Source organism: Choloepus didactylus, chromosome 21, assembly GCF_015220235.1.
Source record: "Choloepus didactylus isolate mChoDid1 chromosome 21, mChoDid1.pri, whole genome shotgun sequence".
In the NCBI taxonomy this organism is placed as follows: Eukaryota; Metazoa; Chordata; class Mammalia; order Pilosa; family Megalonychidae; genus Choloepus; species Choloepus didactylus.
In genome coordinates, this window is record NC_051327.1 from 52,542,817 (window position 1) to 52,553,184 (window position 10,368).

Here is a 10,368-nt window from a genome sequence, read left to right on the forward strand (position 1 = left end):
AAAATGTTGGAATGGCTTTATAAATGTATAAGGGGAAGATTCTGGAAGAATTGTAAGGAACTTGATTGAAAGACCTAGATTGCTTTGAAGAGACTGTTGAAAGAAACATGGACTCCAAAGGTACTTCCAATGAAGTTTTAGACACAAATGAAGAATGTTTTATTGCAAACTGGAAGAAAAGTGATCCTTGTTTTAAAGTGGCAGATAATTTGGAAAATTTGAGTACTGATGTCAGAAGGCAGGCAGAATTTGAAAGTGATGTGCTTGGTTACTTACCTGAAGAGATTTCCAAATTAAATGTGGTAAGTGTGGCCTGGCTTCTCCTTTCTTCTTATAGTAAAATGCAACAGAAAAGGTAAGCTGAAAACTGAACTCTCAGGCACAATGAAACCAGAAATTGATGGTGTGGAAAATCCTGAGTTACAGGAAAATGAGTTCTCAGGGAATACAGCCCCATGTAAGACTTTAATTGAACATGGAACCAGTCAGCCTTTTCAGTACAAGTCAGGATTCAAGATGGAGTTATCCAGGAAGGATTTTTAGAAAGTCCTATCATCTGACCAGTTTTGACCCCTCTATGCTGCATGCTAAGCTGACAAATTTTTCCATGAGAGCTCTATGAATGGAGCCCCTGCCAGCCTGGACTTAAAGGGACAGAAAAGAGACAGCTTGTAGGAAAAATGACTTCAAAGGCAGAACCAGAGAAGCTGAGGTCTGGAGCAAAAATGCCTCAGGCCAGGAGTGCTAACCCTCTATGTGGAGAGGGTAAGTGTGGCCTGGAACTTGCAGAGGGCTTGCCTTACAGCCTGTAGTTTAGGAAGAGGGCTGCCACCACAGATTTCAGAGAGGCACAGTATACTCCCTGCGGTCGCGGTTACTGCTTCTGGGGGGAGTGGCGGCCGGTAGCGGAGCCTTCAGCTCTCGGGGCTGCTTAAAGGGTACCGGCGGCAGGGGCTCTTTCCCGGAGGCGAGGGCGAGGCGGAGGACTTGGCCAGGTCCTCGGCGGGGGGCGTACAAGGTGTGGAGGGCGGCGATAAGGACAAGACACTCTTCATCCAGTAGGAGTATGCGCCAAAGAGATTTATTTAGGGGTGATCACAGGTTATATAGGCTGGTAAGAAGGGTAGGGCTGGAAAAGAGGTGAAGTAGCCTTAAATGGCAATACTGAAGGGAGAGGGGCTAGGATTGGTTCTGAGAGGACGCAGGAGCCGTTGCAGCGGGCGGGAGTTGTTCTGGCCACGGTTCATGCGCGCTGGCGGTGGCAGGAGTTGCCTTGGCACAGGGGAGTGTGCGGGCGAGATAAGGAAGTGGGGAAAGGGCGGTTGGGAGAAAGGCGGTTCCCTCCGGCAAGCCTCCCCTGCCAGTGGCATTTTGGGTGAGGAAAAGGGAGCTGCCTTGACCTCGCTCCCCAGGCTCGGGGGGGCTGCAGAGGGCACTAACGCCCGTACCCACTACCCTCCCCAGGGGGTGATATCAGGTCCCCTGGCCCAGGCCTGGTAAGTCGAGGTACAAGCTCAGTCACCCGCAACTCCCCAGATTTTGGGGGAGTGTGACTACCACCCCATGCTTGAGGAGGGTGGTGGAGGGTGGTGCATAGAATTTGGCTGTCACCCAGATACTTGAAGAAAGTGGAGCTGAGAGCATGGCCATTTCCCCAATGATAGGAGATGTTAGAGGCTTTACCCCAGTGTTTGGAGCAAGCAGGTCATCTGCATAAGCTCTTGAAAAGTGAGTCTGCCTCTCTGTCAGGACCTGAAACAAAAACATCTTTCTTTAGTTGATTTTCAGAGATTAAAATCTAATGAAGTATGCCCTACATGTTTTTGGAGCTTTTTGGGTCCAGTGACCCTTGTTTTCCTTCCAATTTATCCCTATTGAAATGGGAACTTTGACTCTGTTACTGCCCTTCCTTTGTATACTGGAAGCAGGTAATTTGTTCTGAGCTTCAGAGGTCCACAGATTGAGGGGAATTTTGCCCCAGGAAAGAGTGCACTTGTAACCAATTTTGTTGAGACTTTGTACTTAATACTGTTGCTAAAATGATTTAAGCCTTTTGTGACACTGTGATGGAAGGAATGTATTTTGCATATGGGGTTCAGAGGCTACAGTGTGGTAGTTTTAAACTGTTATGTACCCCAGAAAAGACCATGTTGTTTTAATCCATTCCTGTGGGTGCAGATCTATTGTAGATGGGACCTACTGATTAAGAGTATTTCAACTGAGATGTGACTGACCTCATACAAGGTGGGTCTTAATCCTTTATTGGAGTCCTTCATATGAGGATTAAGGACACACAGTAAAAGCCAAGAGATGAAATTAAGAGAAGCCCATAGGGAACAGCCTCAGAAAAGCTGAGAGAGGACCCACAGAAGCTCAGAGATGAAGTCACTGGAACAGAAGCTGAAAGCAATGAATCCCAGTACAAAGGACCAGCAGATACCAGCCATGTGCCTTCCCATGTGACAGAGGTGTCCTGGATGCCAGCAGCCTATCTTCAGAGTCCAGGTATCATCCTGCTGATGCACTGAGTTGGACATTTTCATGACCTAAGAACTGTAAATTGTAAGTCAAGAAATCCCCATTGCAAAAGCCAACCCTTTACTGGTATATTGCTGTGCTGGTTAGAATGTATTATGTCCCCCAAAACACCATTATCTTTGATGTAATCTTGTGTGTGCAGATGTATCAGTGTTGATTAAATTGTAATTTTTTGAGTGTTTCCATGGGTGATGACTCTGATTGGATAATTTCCATGGAGGTGTTACCCCACCCATTCAAGTTGGGTCTAAATTAAATCACTGGAGCCATATAAATGAGCTGACAAAGAGAAGGAACTCAGTGCAGCTGTAAGTATCATTCTGAAGAGCAACTGAGCATGACATTTTGAAGAGGAGCTACAGCCAAGAGAGGAATGCACAGAAGCTGAGAGTAGCTACAAATAAGAGACAGTTTGAAGATGGCCATTGAAAGCAGACTTTTGCTCCAGAGAAGCTAAGACAGGAAAAATGGCCCAAAAGCAACTAAGAGTGACATTTTTGAGGAAGTGCAGCCTAGAGAGGAACATCCTGGGAGAAAGCCATTTTGAAACAAGAACTTTCGAGCAGATGCCAGCTATGTGCCTTCCCAGCTAACAGAGGTTTTCTGGACACCATTGGCCATCCTCCAGTGAAGGTACCTGATTGTTGATGTGTGACCTTGGACACTTTATGGCCTTAAGACTGTAACTGTGTAACCAAATAACCCTCTTTTATAAAAACCAATCCATTTTTAGTGTTTTGCATTCCAGCAGCATTAGCAAACTAGAACAATTGCCTTCCAGCAGTTTTAGCAAACCAAAACCTCCTAACTAGAAACTCTGATATCTTCATTCCTCTGTCACCTCTCAAGAAAATTCCTTTTATAAAGGTAGGGAATGGAGGCATTGTGAAGTTCTAGAAAAATGACTAGGGGTTGTATAAACTTTGACCTCTTCCTAGAACAGGACTCAAAAATGATCAGGTTCAACCTCTCAGTCAATCAGAAATTTATAACTACATAATAATTATACTCAGGCTAATGGGAAAATCCCTAAGACAAGGTGCTTTCAAAGTAGACATTGGTCACAAAAGCTTCCTCCCTCTATTTTTAATGCAAAAAATCACAAATTCTGAGAATTTATAGATAAATAAATTTCATGAAAGCTTTTAATGGTCCACTTGAAGACCCAATATTTTTCATTTTTTAATCATTTTTATTGTAGAATATATCATAAATATACACAGAAATGATAACTTTCCAAGTACAATTTAACAGGGAGTTAGTGAATTTCAAGGAATATTTTAGGTTATAGTTCCACAGTTTCAGTAATTTCCTTATTATGAAATATATATACAAAAAGTTAATATCTCTAAAAGTATGATTTAACAAGTGGATGTATAGGAAATATGCTGGTATATTGCAAAAAATGGCTACATTTTTTTATAGTTTCTGATGTCAACCAGGGAGTCTGTTTGTTCACCCCTTAAAACTGGGATGGCTACAGTGTGCTTGAGCAATAGGCTGTGCCATATCCTGTGCCTCATGAGTTTCCAACCTGCCTGGGTCACAGAGGCTTAGAGAGCTTCTCCTCTCACTTTTGGAATCTTTCTTCCACATGTAAATGTAACAGGATTAACTTCCTAGACATCTGGCCTTGTCCTCTCTGTTTTCCCAGCTGACAGTAAGCTGACCCCCAGACATGGAAGGGAGGCCACTCCAGATCATCCTACATAACTGAGCGAAGAGCTGAGCACAGACGACTGAGCTGAGCAAGCCCAGCTAAGGGCAGACAGTTTTGGTGCAGGCAGAATGCAAAATTGAAATGACACCTGATCAAATCCTGATTCCACCTCTTGGAAACTCTGTAATCTTGGAAGTGTCTCTTAGGAACACATTCACCTAAGTTTCTTCACCTTTAAAAAGTTAAGAAAAATATCTCTGTAGTAAGATATAGTGAGGATTAAGGAAAATAATAGGAGAAATGTATATGCCGGTGTCTGATATAAAATGATAAAATGATACTTAACAAATGGGAGCTATTTTAAATCTAAGTGAGAGGAATAATAACTCACCTATTTATAACAACTGACCTTGAGGAAGAAAAATAAGAGCAAATTTCTACTAAGAACAATAGAAGCCCAAATGGGGTTATCACTTGGAATCTCCCTAAAGTATATTAGTTTAATGTTTTTGTAACCTTCTTTCTGTGATTTGAGAAAGGAGTTTCAGGCTTGGAAATACAAAGTTCACTGGCACAGGACTGAGAAGTCCTTTCACTGATAATCAGCCCTGACACTAATTACCTGTGTTACTTTAAGAGCCTCACCTTTCCTCTCTAGAACAATTCACCAAAAATCAGAATGATCACAGAAATCACCTCTCTATGATTCCAATTTTTTAACATCTCTTGTAGAATCCATCTGCAAATAAAACTAGAGGAGAGTCTCACTTGTGACAATATTGTGTGTGAGCAGAGATTAGCAATCTTTTCACATACATGTATCTTTGCAGACATGGGAAGTTATCAACACCCTCTTTTTTGAAGTGAGAGACACAATGTACCTAAGAAAACAGCAATATTTTACTTCATCATATGCATTTTTACAGAGTTTCCTTAAACAAGTGCTCCAGCCTGGTTGACTTTCTCTCTTTTTCTCAAAAATTCCAACCACGCACCAACATCAGAGTTTTGAATTGACTCTTTCCTCTGCTGGCACACTCTTCTGCCAAAAGTTGCATGGCTCATTCACATGTCCTTTAAACCACTTTCAAATATGATTTCTCATCTGAAACACTCTGTTTAAAATTCCATGCACACCTCCAACAAGACTCTCCATACTTGTTACAATGCTCAGACTCCACTCTATGTTCCCTTGTACCTATTGTATTCTTCTAATTATTAGAATTATTAAGTTTATTATCTTTTTCTCATACAAGAATGCAATGTCCACATGGACAGGTCAATTTTTTTTAGTGTTGAGATTCCTACACACTGAACAGTTTCTACTAACAAATTGACTCTCTATAAATATTTCCAGAAACAATAAATGGGTAGGTATATTAATGCTCTGGAAAAATTCTACCCTCAAGTGGACTTTGGCAGCAACATGTACTGTAAGATTGATAAGAAGGAAGAGTACATAAAAGAGGGACTCATTCCCACAACCTCAAATCTATCCTGAATTTGTGATTAATTCAATTAATATTTGAATGAAAGACACAGAAAATATCGGACATGAAGAGCTTCCCAACCTGTTTCTTGCCCTGTAGCAGCCCTGTTTCCTACTTCTTTCAAAATTCTGTTGTGATATCGCAACCCTGTCGCACCTAAAAATCATATTAGCAAATGAAGATGTCCCCCAATAGCAGTAAGCACCATGAAGTGTCAAAAGCATTCCATGTTTTGGTTCACTTGATATCTCCACTATGGGAGCGAGTGGTGGCCCCAGTGCAACCAACAGACTCAATTTCCAATTTAAATGAAGGCCAGATATATGTTTTTTTATAGCACCCTATTTTAGAAGGGACCATTTGAGGGTGTGAATATGAGAATGTGTATGTGTGCATGTGGATGTGTGTGTGTCTGTGTGTGCACGTGTGTGGCACAGCAGGGATCCTTTGATAGCCAGGCCAGACACTGAAGCCCCTTTCCTAATGTCAGCTAAGGACCCTTTTCCACTCCTGATCCCACCTACTTGCCCATGTTCAGAAAAGTAATTTCCTGGAAAAGTCACTCTTTTCCCTCTCCTCTGATGTTTTGGAGGGTCCTTACTGGTGCAAATAAATGAATTTATTTCACAGACCTTAGGGATTCCTTCCATGCAACAACTCAGAAAAATTTACGTCAGACTACGTAGTCTCAATTGTGGTTCACTGGTAGTTTGGGGAAGATTCATTATTAAGGATATGAAGAAATAAGGAATGTTTTATTAAAAATTGAGTTTATAGGTATCTCATAACATAAATAGTAAATGTTTCTGAACATACAAATTTTCAGAAGTGTGCTAACTAGATTTTCTGGAATACATCATCTGGTCCATAATTTTGTTCCTTTGCATTTGCTCTTTGCTCTGGTCACACTGAAACTTCCTTGACTTTTCATCTAGCAAACTCCTATCTATCCTTGTAAAACAATAACAGGAACTTTTTAATGTTTGTACAACTTCATTTTTTATATTTCAGAATGCTGCTACAGGTATTAAATATACAACACAATAAAATATTCTTCATTTTAATTATACATGTATCATAATTGATATAAACAAAGAAAACAAACATTCATAGAGTATTGATTGCTATACATCACTACTTCACAAGGACAGACTGTTACTCTGAATCTCGACCTTAGGTTCAAAGGCTTTTAAATCTATCTAGCTATTGATCTATTGATCTCTCTCTCTATCTATCATCTATCTATCTATCTATAATTTATCATCTACTTCTCTCTGTCTCATACAGCTGCTATATTTTGTGCACTTGATTCTTTAATTTTTGGGGGGAAATTATCTTGCTGGAAACTCATAGTGACCCCAGTAAAGACTCGTGTTCTCTCATGCACCTAAGAAAGTCTGATATCATTATATCATGACAAGGCAAAAAAAAAATGAATCAGAGAAAATAAATAAAACTTGTTTTTAGTTCATTTTATGTAGGTCATATCTTAAAATTTCCTAACTCATTCTCTCTGCCAACGAAGAGCGTAGTATCTTTGACAGAAAAATTACTAGTTTATCCTCCTGCTCGCCCACCTAAAAATGACATGATAAAAAACAAGTCACTAAAATATATCTAATCATAATAATGATTCCATAACCAGTTGTAATATTCCCATATTCACAGATTAAACAAATTCCTATGGGCAATTAATGAATGGTCAAGTGGAAGAAAACATAAATCAGCTTTTCTTTTATGTATCCCAAAATATGAGCAGTTTTATAGGTTATGTTCCCAGCAAACAGACAGCAGATATTCCAAAAGATACAACCCTACTCCTACCATATATTTAAAACATTCCCACATACATTAGTACACAGCCAAAAAATACAAAAGCAAACTGATGTTTCCATATTATCTAATGATTTTCTGTTCACTTGTTTTGTTTGTGAGAGTTCCAGATTAATACCATGATATGGAGATAATTTGCAGAATTATAACAATTGTTTAACAAGTATTTTCATTTAAGATAACTTGGTTCTAGCCAGCATTTTCCTAAGGGCATTTTTCACATCTTTATTTCTTATGCTGTAGATCAAAGGGTTCAACATTGGAATCGCCACAGTATAGAACACAGACACCACTTTATCACATTCCAAGACATAGTTAGTGCTTGGCCTAGAGTAAATAAGAAGAATTGAACCATAATACAAGGTGACAGCTGTCAGATGAGAACCACAAGTGAAAAAAGTCTTTGGATGACTTGGGTACAGAGGATATTCAAAATGGCAGCTATGATGAAGAGACAGGAGGCAAGAATCAGTACAGTGGGGGTGAAGACATTGGAGGCCAGTATGAAATACAGCACAGCCTGGTAGCTCTCCTTCACATCACATGCCAGCTTCACAAGTGGGGGCACATCACAGAAGAAATGATCGATGATATTGTTGCCACAGAAGCTCAGCCTAAATGTTTTGCTGGTGTCGATAGTTGAGTTAAAAAAGCCACCCAAGTATGAAACTGCAACAAGACTGGCACATAACCTTGGGGACATTTCCTGGGAATAAAGCAGGACATTGGTGATGGCCACATAGTGGTCATAAGCCATGGCAGCCAACAAATAACACTCACTAAGATCAAGCCCAGCAGCAAAGAAGAGCTGAGCCAAGCAGCCAGCAAAGGAGATACTTTTGTCTTCAGAGATACAGGTCATGAGGATTTTTGGGACAAAGACTGATGAATACCAGATATCCAGGAACAACAGGTTTCCAATGAAGAAATACATAGGTGCATAGAGTCAAGAATCAGCACAGGTCAGAAAAATCATGGTGAAGTTTCCCAGGAGACAGATGACATAAATTATGAGGAAGTTCAAAAAAGTACTCTCTGTAACTGCAAGTCAGCTGTGAACCCTAAAAGAATGAACTCCTTCATTTTGTTGAAATTTTGCTCTTCCATTGACTTTGGATTTCTAGAGTCCTTTGCTTTGAAAAGACCAATGAGTACATCATGAATTAATATACCATCATCCCCCTTTTCCCATCATTTGACATTTTATAGCATTATGAACCCCAAGTGACACAACTACATGACACATAGTGGGATGTGTTCGTGCTGAACTGGGAGTTTATCCTTTTTGGATGACTAGAGAACCAGTTCTGTGCTGCTATCTTAAAATCTCAGGTATGATGCCTGCTATAAAATGTGTTTCACCTTGCATGTTTTATCTAATTTATCCTCATTTTAGGGGGAGAGTGAGTTGTTTTTCTTCTCTCCTGATTGTACTTATGGTGATTGGGGACCATGAAAATGATATTCAAATGATAGAATTAGAAAGAGTTCTCTGATATCTCTTTCCATTGTCTTTTTCCAGAGATTTACATGGATAAACATAATTTATTCTTCTAAGTGTATTTCATAATATCCTCAGAACTGCATTACACTGTAATTTCCTTGAAGGCAAATACTATATTTAATTCAACATTTTCTCCAAAACAAAACTCAGAGGTTTGAATGGAGTAGAAAAACTGAATTAGTTGAACAGAAGACTAGATTTTCTTAGATATTTGGAATTTTGGAACATAGCTAAATGTATAATTTTTAATTACTACCTGGCAAGAAGCAGAAAATTATTAATTGATGGAGAAAGTGTTCATAATGTTGTCTGAATTTTCTATGCAATTTAGAGTTAAAAAGTACTTGCTCAATGAATGGTTGTATAGAATGATGGAACACTGAGAACCCTTTTCCCTTAAAGGTAAAAGCAGAGACTGGAATGTTGCCATCTCTGCTTGTCTGCTCAGAGGACCCTGTTCTGCCAACCACAATCAAAGATGAAGAAAATTGTGTTTGCCAGGGATCTCCAGTAGCAAAATGCTTAACATTTATGCTATAGCTACATGGCTTAAACATCACTTAAACTCAGAAAAATATTCTTATTTTGGCCAAATGCTAAGCAGTGAACCTACAATTATACTAGAAAAAAATAATGTTCTCTTGTAACAATCCAACTTGATGTGTCAGTTTCTTACCACTGGAATGGTAAGAATCTATACTTTTTTTATTTTACAAAAAGTTTTATATCATAATTCTGTTAAAACAAAATTTCTTCTTAACATTTGAAAGAAGATTGGAATAAGCATCATTAGTTCCCTTCATAGTTTATGGCTGTTGAATGCTCAGTTTGTTACTAGAAAAGTGTACTCCTGGGAGCAGCCAAAGCCAGAATCAGGAGACCTGGGTTCTGATCTCAGTTGGCCACTGCCATGTTGATATTAAATCATCCCCTCCCAAACTGTATGGTCTCACTCTCGTTTTGTAATTCAGTAGAATTTTATGAATTCAAATGAGATCACATATGTGAGAATGCACATCGAAAAACTAGAAATGTAAAAGTGGATATTGTGTTCTCTATAATTTTGTAACTTCATCTCAGAAATTCCTCCCTCAGATATATTTGCATTAACTCACAAACATTTCCACTTATACCCAAGTATGAATCCCAGAATTTATGGTGTTTCATGAAGAACCTACCCCTACTTTTCTGTGGGCCTTTTACACATGCTAGAAAATTGCTAAGCTCATTTGCAAAGACCAAATAGGGAATAAATATTACAAGAGATATTTCTTCCTAACACCTCTTGTTTTCTTCTATAGTTATTAAAGAATAAAATTGATATTTGCAAATGTATACATATA

At 39.1% G+C, this 10,368-nt stretch overlaps 1 pseudogene; it reads right to left on the reverse strand.

Annotated features, from left to right (window-relative positions):
• Positions 1 to 7,694: 7,694 nt before the first annotated feature.
• On the reverse strand, positions 7,695 to 8,628 carry LOC119518289 (annotated as a pseudogene).
• Positions 8,629 to 10,368: the final 1,740 nt, after the last annotated feature.